The sequence below is a fragment of the Athene noctua genome, chromosome 26 (genome assembly GCF_965140245.1).
Source record: "Athene noctua chromosome 26, bAthNoc1.hap1.1, whole genome shotgun sequence".
NCBI lineage: Eukaryota > Metazoa > Chordata > Aves > Strigiformes > Strigidae > Athene > Athene noctua.
Window position 1 is genome coordinate 8,179,029 of NC_134062.1, and position 16,227 is coordinate 8,195,255.

The following is a 16,227-nucleotide window of genomic DNA, read 5'->3' on the forward strand; positions in this document are numbered from 1 at the left end:
GGTGCCTGACGTCTCTCCACACAAGCCAGGATGGCAGCAGGGAGCTCCCGCGCCCTTCACCAGCTTGAGGCTGCTGTTGTTCAGGCCACTACTCTTGCCCCTCCAGGGACTGGCCTTGCTCAGCAAATGCATCTATGGGGCATATTGGGGTGATACAGAGGATACTGGGGTCCTATAGCAAAATATTGGGGTGCTAACGAGGGATATTGGAGTTCTATGGGGGATATTGGGGTGATACAGAGGATATTGGTGTCCTATAGCAAAATATTGGGGTGCCAGAGGGGAATCTTGGGGTGATATTGGGGTTCTACAGGGGATAGTGGGATGATGCAGGGTGCATTGGGATTCTATAGCAAAATACTGGGGTGCTAGAGGAGAATACTGGGGTGATATTTGGGTTCTACTGGGGATACTGGTGTGATACGTAGAGATTGGGGTCCTACAGCAAAATACTGGGGTGCTAAGGGGGAATATTGGGGTGCTATGGAGGATACTGAGGTGATACAGGGGATATTGGGGTGATACGGGGGACATCGGGGCCCTATAGAAAAATATTGGGGTACTAAGAACAACACTGGGGTGATATTGGGGTTTTACAGGGGATATTGGGATGATACAGAGGGGATTGGGGTCCTTGAGGTTTTGAGGTACCCTCACGGCGTTGATGGTGCGGCAGAGATGGGTTCTTGAAGCGGACAGCGCGGCAGCAGCAGGTTCTGACTGCACTTCTCCAGGATGCTGAGCGTCGTCACGCAGCAGCCGGGCCCCATCCAGGTGCTGACATTCGTCTTGAGGGGGCCGCGGGACCCCCAAAATCGGGCCCAGCTCGGCCGGCGTCCCCTCCCCTGGGTCCCGGGTCAGAGCCCCTCCAGTGCCACACGCAGCGCCCCGAGATCGGGCGGCGGGGGACCCTCGCTGCCCCCCGGGGCTCGGGGAGAACCCCTGGGTCGGGGGTGCCCCCTTGGAGCGGCCCGCGATGGGGGGGCACCCCTGGGAGGATCCCGCGGTGTGGGGGGAACCCTCAGGATCTCGGGGGGGCCCTCAGAGGCCTCCAGGATGTGGGGGGACCCTCGGGAGCGTGGGGGGAGACCCCTCCGCCGTGACTGGGGCGCTGGGCTCGGCCTCTTCCGCCATCACCTGAGGGGAGAAACGGGGAGAAAAAGGGAATTTTTTTTTTTGGGGTGGGAGTGTAGCGAAAATAACGAGTTAACGGGGCAGCGGTGGCACTAATGGGGGCGCACCCCTCACCTGGGGTCCCCGAGGAGTCCTGCCCCACAAAACCCCTGGTGGGGGGATCCCAGTGGGCGGGGGGGCCCCTCTCCCCACCCTGCCAGGGGGGTCCCGTCCCCCGCTACCAAGTGCCCTGTCAGGGGGGTCCCGGGGGGGAGGGACGGGGGTGCGTGAGGGCCCGGGGGTACCGGGGAGAGCTCAGGGACTCCCGCCCCAGCGCGGGGGGTGCCGCGGGGAGGGGGCGCCCAGGGGGAGCCGCTGCCTCCCTCAGGGGCCGGCGGGGAGCGGGAGGGACAGGAGGCGGCGGCGGCTGAGGGGAGGAAAGCGCCTTCCCGCCTTGATGACGTCACGCCGCGCCGGCCACGCCCCCGAACGGTCTGCCCTCACCCGCCATGGCGGCCGCGGCATCGCTCAGCTCCCCCCTTCGCGTCTTGCGCATGCGCCCCACTGACCCCACCCCCGCTTTGGCAATGCCCACACTCCCCATGGCGGATGCAGCGTCGCTCCGCCCCTCCTCCGCGTTCTGCTCACGCGCTCTACTAGCCCCGCCCCCACCCTGGCAATGCCCACACTCCCCATGGAGGATGCGGCGTCGCCGGCCCCGCTCCTTTGCGCCTGCGCGGAGTCCTGTCCCCCTTAGCTCCGCCCTTTCTCCCCGTTCCCTCAGGGCCGCGGTGATGGCGGCGGCCGCTGCCGGACTCCGCCCGCTCCTCCGGGCTCCGACGAGGCGGGAAGGCGGGTAGGGGCGACCTCGGGGGTGTTGTCACGCCCGCGTCGCGGCCTCCCCCCGCCCGGGGGCGTGTGAACCCGGCGGCTCTGGGGAGTTGGGGTCCTCCCTGCCCTCTTACGCCTTCCCCTCCTCGCCTCGGCCTTCCCCGCCCTTCCCGGGGGTCACCGGGGGCCGGAGCCGCTGGAGTCAGGCGGGCGGCCTCGCGCTGCCCACGGACCAGCAGCGGGGCCAGGCGGGGCCCAGCGTCCCTGGGGGCGGCGGGGGGGTCAGGGGCAGCCCCCACAAATCCCCCCCCCCCCCCCCCCAACCCCCCACAGGGACGTTTCACGGACACACAGAGACACCCCCGGCCCCGCAAATCCCCCTACAGAGACACCCCTCAACCCCATAGATTCTCCCTCAGCCCCACAGAGGCCCCCTCCTAACCCCCCAGATCCCCTCTCAGCCCCACAGAGACCCCCACCCCCTCTCTCCGACAGCCATGGCCTCCACCAGGGCAGCCCCACGTCGAGGTGCAGGAACTGGAGGCAGTTTTGCACCAGCCCCACGGGGGTGTAAGCCCCCAGCCCCAAATTCTCCACCCACTCCTCCCCCTCCACACCCACCGTTGGGGGGGGGGGGGGCTCTGCCCCACAGCCCTGGAGGGGTGGGGAAATCCGGACCCACAGCAGGTGGTTCCAGACCTACAGCGGGCTCTCTTTGCCCCATGGTGGCTCTGGAGGGTGGGGAGGCTGCCTGGGAGGAGGAGGAGAAGGGGGGTTATAGGGGGGCTGACCCAGAGCCTTCCCCCCTCAAGCCCCCACCCTGCCCTGTGGTGCCTCCCAGGACCCTCAGTCTGCCCCCCCAGACCCCCAGTGTGCTCTCCCAGAGCCCCTGCCCTGCCCTGTGGCTGTCCCAGACCCCCAATCTGTGCCCCCAGACTCCCAGTGTTTCCTCCTAAAATCCCTGTCCTGCCCCGTGGCCCCCCTAGAGCCCCCAGTGTACCCCCCAGACCCCACAATCTGCTCCCCCCAACCCCTCCATCCCCCTTTCACCTGGGCGCTGGTGGTGGTCAGGGTTCATGGCGAGGGGCCCAGCCCCAGGGGTGGTCTCCGGGCCCAGAGGGGCCCCTACAGCGTCTGGGCAAGGGCGGGGGGGGTGGGTGGTGCGGGGAAGAAGCAAAGTGGGGGTGTGTGTGTGAGGGGGGCATGTGACATCACTCCCCTGCATGTCATCATCGGTGCCCACCCCTCTCACTCCCAGGGGCAAAGCCTTCTCTGCAGAGCCCCAGCACAGCCATGGCGTCACCAGGGAGGGTAACACTCGCAAGGGAGAAGTGGCGGAGGAGCATGAGGCCACCGCTGGCCGTGACGTCGTTATATACTGTAAAAAAAAAACCTCAACAGGAGATGACCCCTACTAGGTCCTGACCCTCCTCATCACCGTCTCCACCTGGCTTGTCCTCAAGGTGTGGTGGGATGGGGGGGGTTTGGGGAGGACCTAAAGGAATGTGTAGAGATGGGGAGTAGAGGGGAGTTTTGGTAGGACCTACAGAAATGGATGGAGGTGGTGAATATGGGTGGTTTGGGTAAGACCTACAGGAATGTGGGGGACATAGAGACTATGGGAAGTTTGTGTAGGACCTACAGGAATGGGTGGGGGACATGGGGGGTTTTGGTAGGACCTACAGAGATGTGTGGGGTTGGAGTACACAAAGGGGTTGGGGTAGGACCTACAAGAATGCAGATGGCAGCAGTGCAGTGAGGGTAGAACCCAGCCCTTGGGGTCAGCCCCCCTGAGAGCCCTGTGCAGCCCAGGGACATGGGTCTGCTGCAGGCACAGGGGGCAGGGGATGGGCTGGGGCAGCTCTCGGGCTGCGGGAGAGGGTCGGTCGCTGCGGGGAGTTGCAGAGGTTTGGGGTTTTTTCTCGGTGTGTGGGAGCAGTTCCCGTGTGTTACAGAACCCAGCGCCCCTTGCTCAGAGTGACAAGCGTTCTCCTTCCCAGCAGCTCTTCAGTGACCATCACCCAGCAGCTGCTCACCGACAGAGTTCAGATTTCCTGGGCGAGCTCAGGGAGAACTGGAGGTAAGAAAGGCTCCACTTCCTGCACTGCTCCCGAGTCATTCCCAGCTCTGCTCTTTTTTCCCTGGGGGAAAGCAGAGCCTGGGGCAGAGGGTAAAACTCTGCGGGGTGGGAAGCTTGGCCTTGTGCTGGTGACCCCACGGGGTTTGTGTGCTGTTGGTGTCTGGGGGAAGGGCTGTGGTGGGACCCTCTGAAGAGCCCACGCTGCCCCAGACCAAATCCGACAGACCCACAGCAGAGTGCAGCTGTTGCTTTCGTACTTCTCAGCAGCTCTTTGTCCTGCTTCTTCCCAGAGCTTTGACCTGCAGGAGGAGGGTGACAATCTGTCGGGTGAAGAGGAGCTGCCCTGAAGAGAAGCCCCCATCTGCCTCAGCCCTGCACCCTGGGACTGTTCTTCCCTTTGCTCTGGATCTCTGGGGCTGCTCAGAGCTGCCCTTGGCAGAGGGAATTTTCTCAGGCCCCGAGAGCTCTGGTGATGCAGTTACTGCATGTTTCTTCAAGGCAGAGCTGGCCAGGAGAGAGAAGTCGTGTTGGGACCTGCAGGGCAGGGTCCTGCCAAGATGCTTTAACGGTACCCACTGGAGGAAACAATCACTAAATAGCCTTTTGTACAAAGGTTTGAGCTCGTACCTTGCTGCCCTCCTGTTATCAGCAGCCCAGTTACTGTACAGTGCCAGTCCAGCTGCCAGCCCTCGCCGTCACACCTCGCCAGCGCTGCCTCTGCCCATTGTGACCTCTGCTGCAGACTTTCTCTGGGTTTCCTTCCCCGTTCTGTCCGGGAGCAGCCAGGGCACTGCTGAGCACGGGGGATTTCTCCTTTCGGTCCCACTAGAGCTGAATCTGGGGGACTCACCCCTAGGAGGTTTCTCCTGTCGCAGCCTCATGGATGTGGCTGCTGCTGTCCCTCTGTGTGTGCTCCAAAGACTGATACTGCATCACAAAGGGCAGATACACAAACACATGCACAGACACACACAGTTGATGGGAAGGGCAGAACAGACTGACACAGGCAGGCCAAGGCCTTTACCAGCATCCCTGGGTTCGTAACCAGCCCGTCCATCACCAGGAGCACAGCCAGTCCTTCTCTGCCTTTCCCGATGGGTAGGGGCTGATGTTTACTAGTGAAACACAAACACCCTTCACTCCCTGGATTCACCAGCACAGCACGTGCAGAGATTGCTCAGCTGACAGCAGGGACACCAAGCTCCTGGGATATGGGTGCTGGGATGTCCAGCTCCTCACCCCGGCATGGGGCACAGCTTGGCTCTGTCCAGAGCCGTGTCTCCGGGTCACGAGAGTCTAGTTTCAAGTTCACTGGTTCACTGTACGCATGCACACCGAGGTCCCACCAGCAGCCACCCTTAGACACCCTGTATTCCAGCTGCTGTCCCCAAGACCGCTCTCCCCTGTGACCAGTGGTCCCTTCTCCCACTGTACCCTCCCCCTCCCCTCCAACCAGGCTCAGGGTCACCCCTCGGAGTGACTCTTCCCCTTTGTGCCCCACTTGGCTGCCTGCAGCCTCATTTTGCAGGTGCCAGGCGTGGAATCCTTGCCTTGGACAGGAGATGGAATGGAACCGAAGCATGGTGGGCTGTGGAACGTGGCAGCTTCATTCAACTAAGACAAACATCGGTGTTTTTGTGCAGCCAGAGGGGTGTGGGCAGGACTGATCAGGCCGTTGATGCTGAGGCTGCCGTTGGCTCAGCAGGCATAGTCCCTGCAGGAGATGGTCATGGTGCACTGCAGCCCGCACTTGATCCTGGCCATTCTGCTGCTCAGGCCTTCCCTCAGGTTCTGCAGGAGCTCCTGCAACCAAATGAAGAATTCCACCAACTTCTGGGGAGCAGGGGGTAGGAGCTGAACCTGCCTGATGGTGTTGGTGTTGGCCTTGGCCTCTGAAGGGGGGTTGAGGGGAAGGTGGACTGTGGCATTGGAGCAACCGTTCCTGCTGGGGCAGGCCCATCTGTTCTAGGATCCAATCGTAAAAGTGCTGAGTGGAGGTGTGGACTCTGGGCTGTTTTGCTCTCGTGCAGCCTCTCCCCCAGCTGGTCACCCCAACGAGCCAGAAATCCTGAGCACTCTTGTCTGCAGATGAGAGGAGCACCGCTGTCACCCTGCAGTGGAGGAATGAGGGTCACGGTGGTGTGGGGTGGCCGCTGTCCTTGCGCCTGGGCCGGCTCCTTCTCTCTGCCAGCACCCACAGAGCTGCATCTGCGGCACAGAGGCCCTGCTCGGGTGCTGGGACCGAGAGGACCTTGTCTGGGAGGGGGTGGTGGGCCCGTGGGGTAGGACTTGCTCTCATCTCTGCACAGCGATGCTGGCCGGGTGTGAGAGCGATGTTCCAGGGCTGGGAGCTGGACCTCGGGGCTGCCAGGAGCGCTGGGTGGGCTTTCTGGGCAGAGTCCCGGGCCTCTGGGGCAAGTGGGGCCCTGGGCAAGGACCTGCAGCTGGGGAAGGAGAGCCCCAGCGGCGGTGGGGACCCAGCGGGGGTGGGAGGGCCACTGGCCAGGCACAGCCCGTGTCTGGGCGGCTGTAGGGGGCTGCTGGTGCCGCTGGGCGCTGCCGTGTCACAGGCTCCTACCTGGCAGGTGTCGATGCCGCCCTGCGGGGAGCCAGCAAACAGGTTGTGGGGGTGGACGGCTCCGCGTACCACCGGCTGCTGTTGCAGACATTGAGATCGATGAGCCGGACCCGGGCCTCCTGCAGGACATCCGTTGGTCCTGTGTCTGTGAGCACAGAAAGGAATTAATGCCCGGCAGTTCATTGCCAGGTCTGCCGTGTCTGGGTGAGCCCCTTCTCTGGGGCTTGGCTTTGTACGGGCGTTGCCAATCTGTCTGGCCACGGGCCCTGGGCCAGGCCCATCTATCTATGGGTACATGTCCCCGCAGCCGCCCTCTGCCCTGTACTCCGAGAGGTGGGAGAACTCATTCAGGGAGGTGGTCAGGTTGGAGACATCAGGGACATTGAGGTGTCCTCGCCATCCCCCAGGCCTGCCGCCACTTGGGGCAGCCACCCCCTGCCACGTACCTGCAGAGGTCAGGGATCTCCTCGAGGACCTTGGCAGGCAAGCTGGGGACATTGACGGTTGAGATGGTGTCCCCGCTGTCCCCTAGATGTGCCAGCACCGCTTGGTCCTGGGGGCTGTCATCCTCCACCATGTACATGGAGAGGTCGGGGAGCTCATCAAGGCAGGTTGGTGGTGCTGGTGATGCTGTTGGGGACATCAAGGACATCAGGGATGGTGTCCTCGCTGTTCCCCAGCCCCGCCACCACCTGCTTGCATGTACTCGGAGAGGTCAGGGAGCTTGTTGAAGAGGGCTGTCAAGTCTGGGACGTTGGGGACGGTGTCCGCGCTGAACCACGTGGAGCAGGGGAAGAATGCAGAGTCCTCCTCCCCTCAGGGAGGAAGGAGCGGCAGGCCTGGCTGCAGTCTCCATTCCCTGCCCCTGCACCATTGAGGGGAGGAGGTGGAGAGATCCGCAACAAAACAGCCCAGAAAGAAGGGAGGAGTGGGGTGAGGGCTTTTCAAGGTGTGGCAACCTAACGCTTTTCTCTGTCCCACTGTGTCTGTTAAGTGTTGTTAGTGTTTGAATTCAAGTGATACTCTTGTTTTCTTCCCCTAATGAGTCTGTCTTTTGCCCGTGACTGTAAAGGGTGAGCCACCCCTCCCTGTCATTCCTGGATTCCTGAGCTTTTTGCTTCCTTTTTCCTTCCCAGCACTGGGGGGAAGGGGTGAGTGAGCAGCTGTGTGGTGCACAGTTGCCCTCTGGGCTCAAACCAGAGCAAAATTATGGATGGTATCCACCTAAACAGGCCAGAAGGTGAAAATCCCCCAGAAGCTATGGTGATTTGATGTAACATTTTTAAATGTTTGGAAACAGCACAGGATACGGTGTTCGATTTGTCGAGATTTGTAACATTGGCGCAACAGGGGGTACGAATCAGTGCACAGACCCCTCCTTGTTGCAGAGTTAGCGTATCGAGTCCCAGATGGTTTTGTCCTGCTATCAGAGCTAAAGAAGAATTTTCCTGCTTCCATGGGAGCAGATGGATTTTTGAGAGCTCTTTCTAGTTCGTTAACCGTGAGCCTGGGAACTAATGTTCTGATTCAACATCTCCACCCAGAGTCATGGGGGGTTCCTCATGCAGTGGGTGAAGAGGTGGAGGGTCAGATCTACACACAGGTCAGGGGCTGCATTGGCCCCCCGCCTCCCACTGCAGGGATGAGCCCAGGCAGAGGCGCTGTGAAACGAACATCGAACCTTTAATGAGCTAAGAGAGATGGGAGAGGGCTGGGGCTGGGGCTGGAGCGGGCGGGCGCAGGCTGCGTGCGGTGGGGATCCGGCTCCACGTCTTCTCTGCCCGCCTGTCGGAAGGGGTCGGGGGGCGGCGGCACTCTGTCCGTGGTGTCCCTCAGGGTTCTTGCTCATTTGGCGGGCATGTTGTTTTCATCGGATGCTCTCCGCTCGCTGTTGCCTGCCTGCCGCCCTCTGCTGCCTGCTCCACACTGTCCCTGTCAGCCTTCGCCTCCCACGAGGTTTTTGAGCATTTTCCCATGCATTGCTCCACCGTCTTCCTCCTCTTGGGTGGGATGTTGTCCCGCAGGCAGGTCTCTCATGCCCTGGGGCTCCTGGCTGGAGCGGGGCGCTTGGCCTGCTTGCCGCCTGCCCGGCCTGATCCGGGCACCCCCCCAGCAGGAGATGGCACCCAAGGGCAATGGCAAGCAGGTGAAACCCACCTGGTGCTGCCTCTGCGGCACCTCCTCCACTGGCTGGGCTGTGTGGGGCGGGTGATGCTGGGAGGGATGTGGGGTCCTGGAGAGGGACTCAGCAGCGGGATGCACAGCAGGACAGTGTCCAGGAGATGCTGCAGGGGATCCTACCTTGGACTCTCTGCACAACTGTCCTCTGAGCTCTCCTCTGCGTTCTCCCGAGGACTCTTTGGAGAGCTCTCCTTGACAGTCTCCAAGGGACTCAGTGGCAGCCAGGTGGGCAGTTCTGCCACCATCCCACCCTGCTGCCCCTTGGGGTCATGCAAGGGGGAGGCTGGCACCCCTCAGAAGAGGTCGGTGTCCCCCAGCATTGCCGCTGCCAGGCAGTCCCCAGGCCAGTTGCCCTGTGCCCTGTACCCCAAGAAGTCAGGGGCATCATTGGAGGGGCCAGTGCTGGTGAGGCTGTCGAGGACATCAGGGAAGATGATTTCAATGGCCACCAGCATTGCTGCTGCTGCCTGCTAGTTATTGCAGCCGCCCTCTGCCCTGTACTCCAAGAGGTGGGAGAACTCGTTCAGGGAGGTGGTCAGGTTGGAGACATCAGGGACATTGAGGTGTCCTCGCCATCCCCCAGGCCTGCCGCCACCTGGGGCAGCCACCCTCTGCCACGTACCTACAACGGTCAGGGATCTCCTCGAGGACCTTGGCAGGCAAGCTGGGGACATTGGCGGTTGAGATGGTGTCCCCGCTGTCCCCTAGATGTGCCAGCACCGCTTGGTCCTGGGGGCTGTCACCCTCCACCGCGTACATGGAGAGGTCGGGGAGCTCATCAAGGCAGGTTGGTGGTGCTGGTGATGCTGTTGGGGACATCAAGGACATCAGGGATGGTGTCCTCGCTGTTCCCCAGCCCCGCCACCACCTGTTTGCATGTACTCGGAGAGGTCGGGGAGCTTGTTGAAGAGGGCTGTCAAGTCTGGGACATTGGGGACGGTGTCCTCGCTGTCCCCCAGACTTGCCACTGCCTCCTCCTCAGTGGGGCTTCTGCCCTCCCCTATGTAGGCAGAGAGGTTGGGGAGGTGCTGCAGGAATGCAGTCATGCTGGGGTTTTCAGGGACATCGGGGATGGTGTCCTTGCTGTCCGTGGTGTTGAGCCATGCGAGGAAATGGCTGTCAGTGGTATCCTCTGCCTGCTCAGGAGAGGCCTCTGAGAAGGCATCTGGCTCGCTCGAGCAGGTCCATGGGCTTCAGCTGCACCACCTGCCCTGGGGCCATCATGAGCCCTGGCCCCCCTCACAGACGCTGGCCTGGGGCAGCTGGTGGGTGATGGGGGGCAGCTGGGCACGCTCAGAGGCCACCGGCAGCCCCGGGACAGAGCGCAGCATGGCGGCAGTGACCGGTGGCGGCGCGGCTGCAGCACTGAAGCTCTGACACCCCGACGTCGGGTGGTTTGTACCTGCCCTATTATGACAGCGCCCCTAATGACACCCCGTAACCTGGGACCAGCTGTGAGCAAGTGGTGATGGGGGGAAATTCTACAGAGAAATGGTCTATTATATATATTGTAAGAAGAATTCTGGAGAATATGGGAATCAAAAATGAGGAAAAGGCAATACGTACTTTCCTTACTTGTTGCAAAAGGAACGGGGTCCCTGCTCCATCATCTTTAACTGTGGAGAAGTTTTTGGAAGATAACGGCCACCTGGTCCTTGATACCGACATGAGTAACTCTCTGCTAGCTGCCCCTGTGTAAAGAACTCACTGTTCAATGTTCCTCTCTGGCTGCCACTGCATAGAGAGCTATTGTTTAGCAAATTCCTTAACTAGAGATATGGAGTGAAGTTGAAACATTGAGTAGGAGGTCCATAGACTTGTGCTTCTTGCGTGTGCTTCTCGCATTGTACCAATGAAATATGAGTTATATTGTGTGGACAGTAGCTTAGAACCAATCACAGCTTGTTTAGCTGTATGCGATCACGCCCTAATAGTATATAAGATGCTCTGTGCTTAATAAAATTGGATCAAGCTGGCAAACCATATTGGTGTTATTCTTGATACCCGGGCTTTATCCGTCGACATTTAACTACATGGGAACTTGTAAATGATTCCCTGAAATAGTTAAAAAGTGATTGGAATGCTGCGGCAGCTACAAAGAAGGCCTAAAAAAAGGCATCAATATCTGGAGATGAACCACGTCTTTTCTCAACAAAAACCCAAACAGAAAATGAGAGCCAAGAGTCCATCAGAACAAATCCCCCTTGGTGCTGGCTCATACAGCCCATTTCTGTTCGAGTGACGTCAACTCCCTATCGAGAAGGAAGAGACTGAAAGATGGGCACCTGCGAGCACACAGCTTTCAAAATCCCACAACATACACCTCCCACACCGGGCAATTCCAGCAATTGCCCCCAAGCCCACAGAGAAGAAAACACCCCGTAAATTACACATGCAAGGCCAACAAGTGTTTTTATTTCTGTCTTTGGCTCCCAAAGGAGGGCTGATTCTGCAAGGCAGTCCCACAAGCCGAACAAGGCTTAAAGCTCTTCCTCGAGGGACCTCTGGGCAGGCGGGCCAGCCGGCAGAGCTGCCCGAGTCTCTGGAAGGCCTCTCTGAGCTCTTCCTGGCTAGAGGCAGCACTGGGAGGAGGGACAGGGTGGGCTGCTGGTGCCCTTTGTGCAGCTTGGTCTCTGCTGGGGGCAGTTTTGGTGTTTCCTGGATTTCTCCTCCTCCTCCTCCTCTCCGGCACCGCAGAGGTCAGATGTTGTGCTCCGCTCTCACGCAGGGCCACAATCTGCCCCCGTCACCCCCACACTGCCCCGAGTGGTTGGTTCACCTGCGTCTCCGGGGCGCTGAAACCCTCCCCCTCCTCCTGCTCCTCCTCCTCCTTGCTGAGGGGTCATAGTCTGTGATTTCCACAGAGCGGCTGTGGAGATCACGGCCCCGCTGTGGGGATCTGCTCCGCTCTCTCCCCCTCGGCGGGGTTGATGCGGAGGGCTGATCCTGACGTGGAGGACTTGCTCTGCTCCTGCTCCTCCTCCTCCCAGAATGGTGGTCGTCCCTGCACTCCATGAACCTGCTCCGGAGATCATAGCCACGGCGCCGTGGGGATCTGCTCTGGGCCCTTTCCGTGGCACCGTTCCTCTGGCCGTGGGAAGAAAGGCTGGACCCGTGCTCCTCTTCGCTCTTGTCTTCTGGCACGGCGTGCGGAACACGGTCACATGGCTGACAGCAGCTTTCCTCCTGAAAGGACCAGAACTGTAAGCGACCCCCAGAAGCTGTGGCTGGGGACCGCTAAGGGCCTCCCAAAGGCTCTCCGCGAGGGCTGCAAAGGCAGAAGGGCCACAGGTGGAGAAACGGGATGGGTCCAGGTGGGACGCTCTCACATGGAGCAGCGCTGCAACTCTGAAGAAAGCTGCACTGTGGCAGGGCAGAGAGAGCAATGCCAGGGTTCCCAATTGAAATCCACTGTCCATCTGGTGCCCTGACCCACCTCCCCAGAGTTACCTCAGTCTGACGAGGCAGACCCTGTGGTCCCACAGAACCCGCCTGCATGCTGCCAGCCGCCCACTGGCTCAGGAAGGAACGGAGGTATGCGAATGCCCAGGAGGAAGAAGCCTTTTCTCCAGGTTTCAAATCCAAGCACCTCCTCTGGGGTTCAGTCGTAGTCTTGGAGCTGTTTCTACAACAGAGAACAGACGTAACCACGATTACAAGTTAGGGTCCACAATATCGTGTCTGGACTTCAGTGCGTAAACGTACCTCTGCCGTAACTTCTGCTTTGTGACTGATTCAATTTTAGTTTACAGTTACTGCTACTGATCCCGCAGACATGATTGCTTTATGCTCCCGTCACTTTTAAATACTAATACCGAATAAAAATTTTAGAAAGACCACCCTGTATAGATTCAGTCGTGGTCTTCTCACCAGGTGAGCCTCTGGTGGCACACGACCTCGCCTTTATACCCCCTACAGCCTCCATTTCGTAGAACCATAGAATGACTTGGGCTGGAAGGGTCCTGAAAGACCGTCTAGTTCCAACCCTCCTGCCAGGGGCAGGGACACCTTCCACTAGACCGGGTTGCCCAAAGCCCCGTCCAACGGGGCCTTCAACACTTCCAGGGAGCAGGCAGCCACAAGCTCTCCACACAACCGCTTCCAGTGTCTCACAACCATCACAGTAAAGAATTTCTTCCTTAGATCTGATCTAAATCTACCCTCTTCCGGTTTAAAATTGTTACCCCTCACCCTATCCCTACACCCCCTGACAAAGAATCCCTCCCGTCTTTCCTGTAGGCCCCCTTTAAGCACACTTCTCTACATTAGTCAGCTTCAGATAGCAGGCAAGTAGCAGTTTACACCAGGGCAGCAACCTCAAGCCCAGCAAGGAGAGAGAAGGACCGGTGGGGGGTAGATCGGGTTTGACAGCGCTGGAGGGCGCGGGAAGTAATTGTCTCCCATGGCAGAAACACAGGAAGAGAAACAGAAAGAGGAGGAGAAGAAAAACAGCCAAGCCAGGAGAAGGAGATGTATTCCAAACACATTTGAAGACTTGTTTTTACCTGACATAAAACAGTAAATAGGCTTGCCGACTGAGGACTGTCTCGATGTCACAACCCCCCACAAACGTATCGTCCATCATATACCAGAGCCCATCGCTGGCCTGTAAAAAAGGCATCAATATCTGGAGACAAACCGCCTCTTTTCTCAACGAAAACACAGGCAGAAAACGACAGAGCCAAGAGTCCATCAGAACAAATCCAACCCAGCCCCTAAGGAGACCTTCTCCCCCACAACCCTGGCTGCCAGTAACACTGCCATGAACATTTGTCTTCCCCAGCACACGCTCTTCCCTCGTTTGGAAGGAAGCTGCTCTTTACCTTTGCATAGCAGTGGTAGTGTCCTGTGTGACAGCCGTCACCGCCGTGTACCAGGACAGCATATAAGGAGTAGAGGAGCGGTTCTCCACCTGTCTCAGACATGTACGGGCGAAGATCCAAGGACTCGGGATACTCCACAACCTACGGAGAGACCAGCAGGGCTCAGACATGATGCTGAAATACTGCAGGAAATAACCTCCCAAGACCAGCGCCCAGAGGTGTACTAACACATCTCTGGGGCTCACAAACACTTGGTGTTCCCTCAAGCAACGTGTCATGCTCTGGGTGGCAGGAGCAGCTCTGTCGGAGCAGAGTACGTGCTTGTCTTCCCACGGGAACCCTCCTCTCCCCGGAAGGAAACAGGAGGAACTCTGCACGAAGCCCTTGGGAAAGAGCGCGCTGCCTCGGCAAATCTCCTGCTCGCAGAAGTAAGAGAAAGTGGCATTCCAAGTGCCTACACACCTTGCTGATCTTCCTGCCGGTGAAAATGTCAAATCTTTTCAGACACAGCGTGAGAACCTTGGGCGCGCGTTGGACTGTAAACCTCTTGGAGGCGGTCACCATCTCTTTGCACCTGGAAAGCAAGCACAGAGCCGCGTGCTGAGATGCGCCCCGTCCTGCCCCAAGAAGGCCAGACGAGCTTTCCTGGCTCACACATCCTCACGCTATTTTAAGGCTGTGCAGTGCCATAAGGCCATATCAGAAACAAAGCTGCGTCTCATTACGGTGCATTAAACCTGTGTGAAAAGGTGACCTATGAGAGATGACATGCAGCGCCTGCACGCACGATCTAGCACTAGTATGTCGCTAGTAGTCGTCCTACCTGCTACATTTATAGCAGTTTGTGCCGCCCAGCTTCTCGGGTTTCACAAAGTCCTTCAGAGCTGCGGTGACAGATGAGGCTGCCTGGAGGAGTGAGAAAGGAGAGCGCTGAGCTGCGGGAGACACCCTCGCCCAAACACTGACTAGGAGTTCACACAAAACCCCAGCTAGATGACGCTCAAGCAGCGTCCAGGAGGAGGCAGAACGAGGGTATTATGCTCGACGTTCCCCTCATTTCCCAGGGATCCCCAGGGCTACCAAGAGCTACATCTCTGCGCCACCGCTCCGTTGAGCTGCCGGTGGTGTGCAGGGTCATCAGTCACAAAAACAACAGAACCCACCAGCCTAGGAGCCGGACGGGTGCTGAGGGAGGGCAAAGGGAAGAAGGCTGAGACTACATCAAGGGTGCAGGGAGGGAAGTGAGGACTTGTTCAGCTTAAGGCCAGCACCCCCAGGGAGAGCGCTGCCGCAGCCTCCCCAGGAGGACACCGTCCATCCCACGTCCCACCCACCACCAGGCTCTCTGGTGTTCGCAGCATACGCTTCTAAGTCAACTCTGTTGATTCTGGAAAGCTACAAGGGCCTTGGGACGTCTTGAAGCAAAGTTGCAAACCCTCTTACTTCTATATCCAAAGGAATATCCAGGAAGGTCTCGTAGGAATCGGAAACCGCGCTGCAGCTCCAGCACGTGACTGGAAGGCAAATGGAAATGCTCAGCGATAGGCAAAGGCAACTGACTGTGCCCGTTTACGTCCTTCAGAGCGACTACGCCAGTCACACCACCAGCTGATTATCAGAGGCAGACAGAAGGACACAGACAATCCCAAGGAAGAGCAATAGTTGTGGAAAAGTACCTCTGGATCTCAGAAAGCCCCCAAATATTTGATGGACAACGGTATCTGATTGCGAAGCGAAGTCCAGGCTGGAAATCAATGGTAAGGCAGAGAGTTAGCTCCTCCAAGGGTTTTGCTCTGACTGTAAGCTCTGGGCGTAGGGCTTCCTTGATGGGAGTGCATCAAGGTGTCCCAAGGGCTCGGGAACATTGAAAAGGTGATTTGCTTGTACTTACTTGCTCAGACAATCTCTCTGCATGGCATCGACAGTGCAGCGTAAGAATTCATGGGCATCTTCCCGCATGCCAGGCTCAAAGTGTTCTCCTATTCCTATGAAAGAAGAAGTTAGTACTTCTCTCCTACAAGAATGGAAAAAAACCCTGTAAAAGCCCCTGAAATGACTTACGTCTGAGAACACTGATGATAGCGTAAGGCTCGATGGCACTGCCTGAGGAATGCAGGACCTTGTGAACGTGCTCTTCCATACTGCACATGACGCAGAAGCCTTGCCAACGACCTGAAGAGGGAGGGAGGGAGGGAGGGAGGGAGGGAGGGAGGGAAGGAGGGAGGGAAGGTTCTCAGGTTAGCAACACACCCATAGCGAGCGATGGGAAACCTAAGGGAGATCTTGACGTTGTAAGAACAGCCTCCACCCTCTTCTCCCAAGGTGCCAATGTCCCAACAAACCCGGGAGACTCTAGTGTGTCGAGAACGTTCTTCAGAGGCACGCTAAACTGTCAAAACTTTTCTGTGCCATAAGCAAAGAGCGTTTAACTTGCAGGAACGGGGACCAAGACCCAGGGCCAGGTAGAGGTGTGCCTTTCTGAAGGCACGAACAAGCGGCTTCGAGGCTTGAGCGTTCAAAGCACACCCACGGCGGGGGTTGAGAAAGAAGGGCTGCTTTTCTGCTAAATCAGATCCCAGATTCTGGGAATCCCTGGGAAGTGCCCAACAGATTTGCGGGGA

At 58.7% G+C, this 16,227-nt stretch overlaps 1 long non-coding RNA gene across 1 annotated transcript; it reads left to right on the plus strand.

Moving 5' to 3' along the window:
• The first annotated feature begins 1,891 nt into the window (after nucleotides 1-1,891).
• On the plus strand, nucleotides 1,892-8,331 carry LOC141970743 (uncharacterized). Its single transcript, XR_012635220.1, has 4 exons — nucleotides 1,892-1,969; nucleotides 3,203-3,407; nucleotides 3,948-4,024; nucleotides 4,315-8,331. It is a non-coding gene; the product is annotated as an uncharacterized LOC141970743 (long non-coding RNA).
• Nucleotides 8,332-16,227: the final 7,896 nt, after the last annotated feature.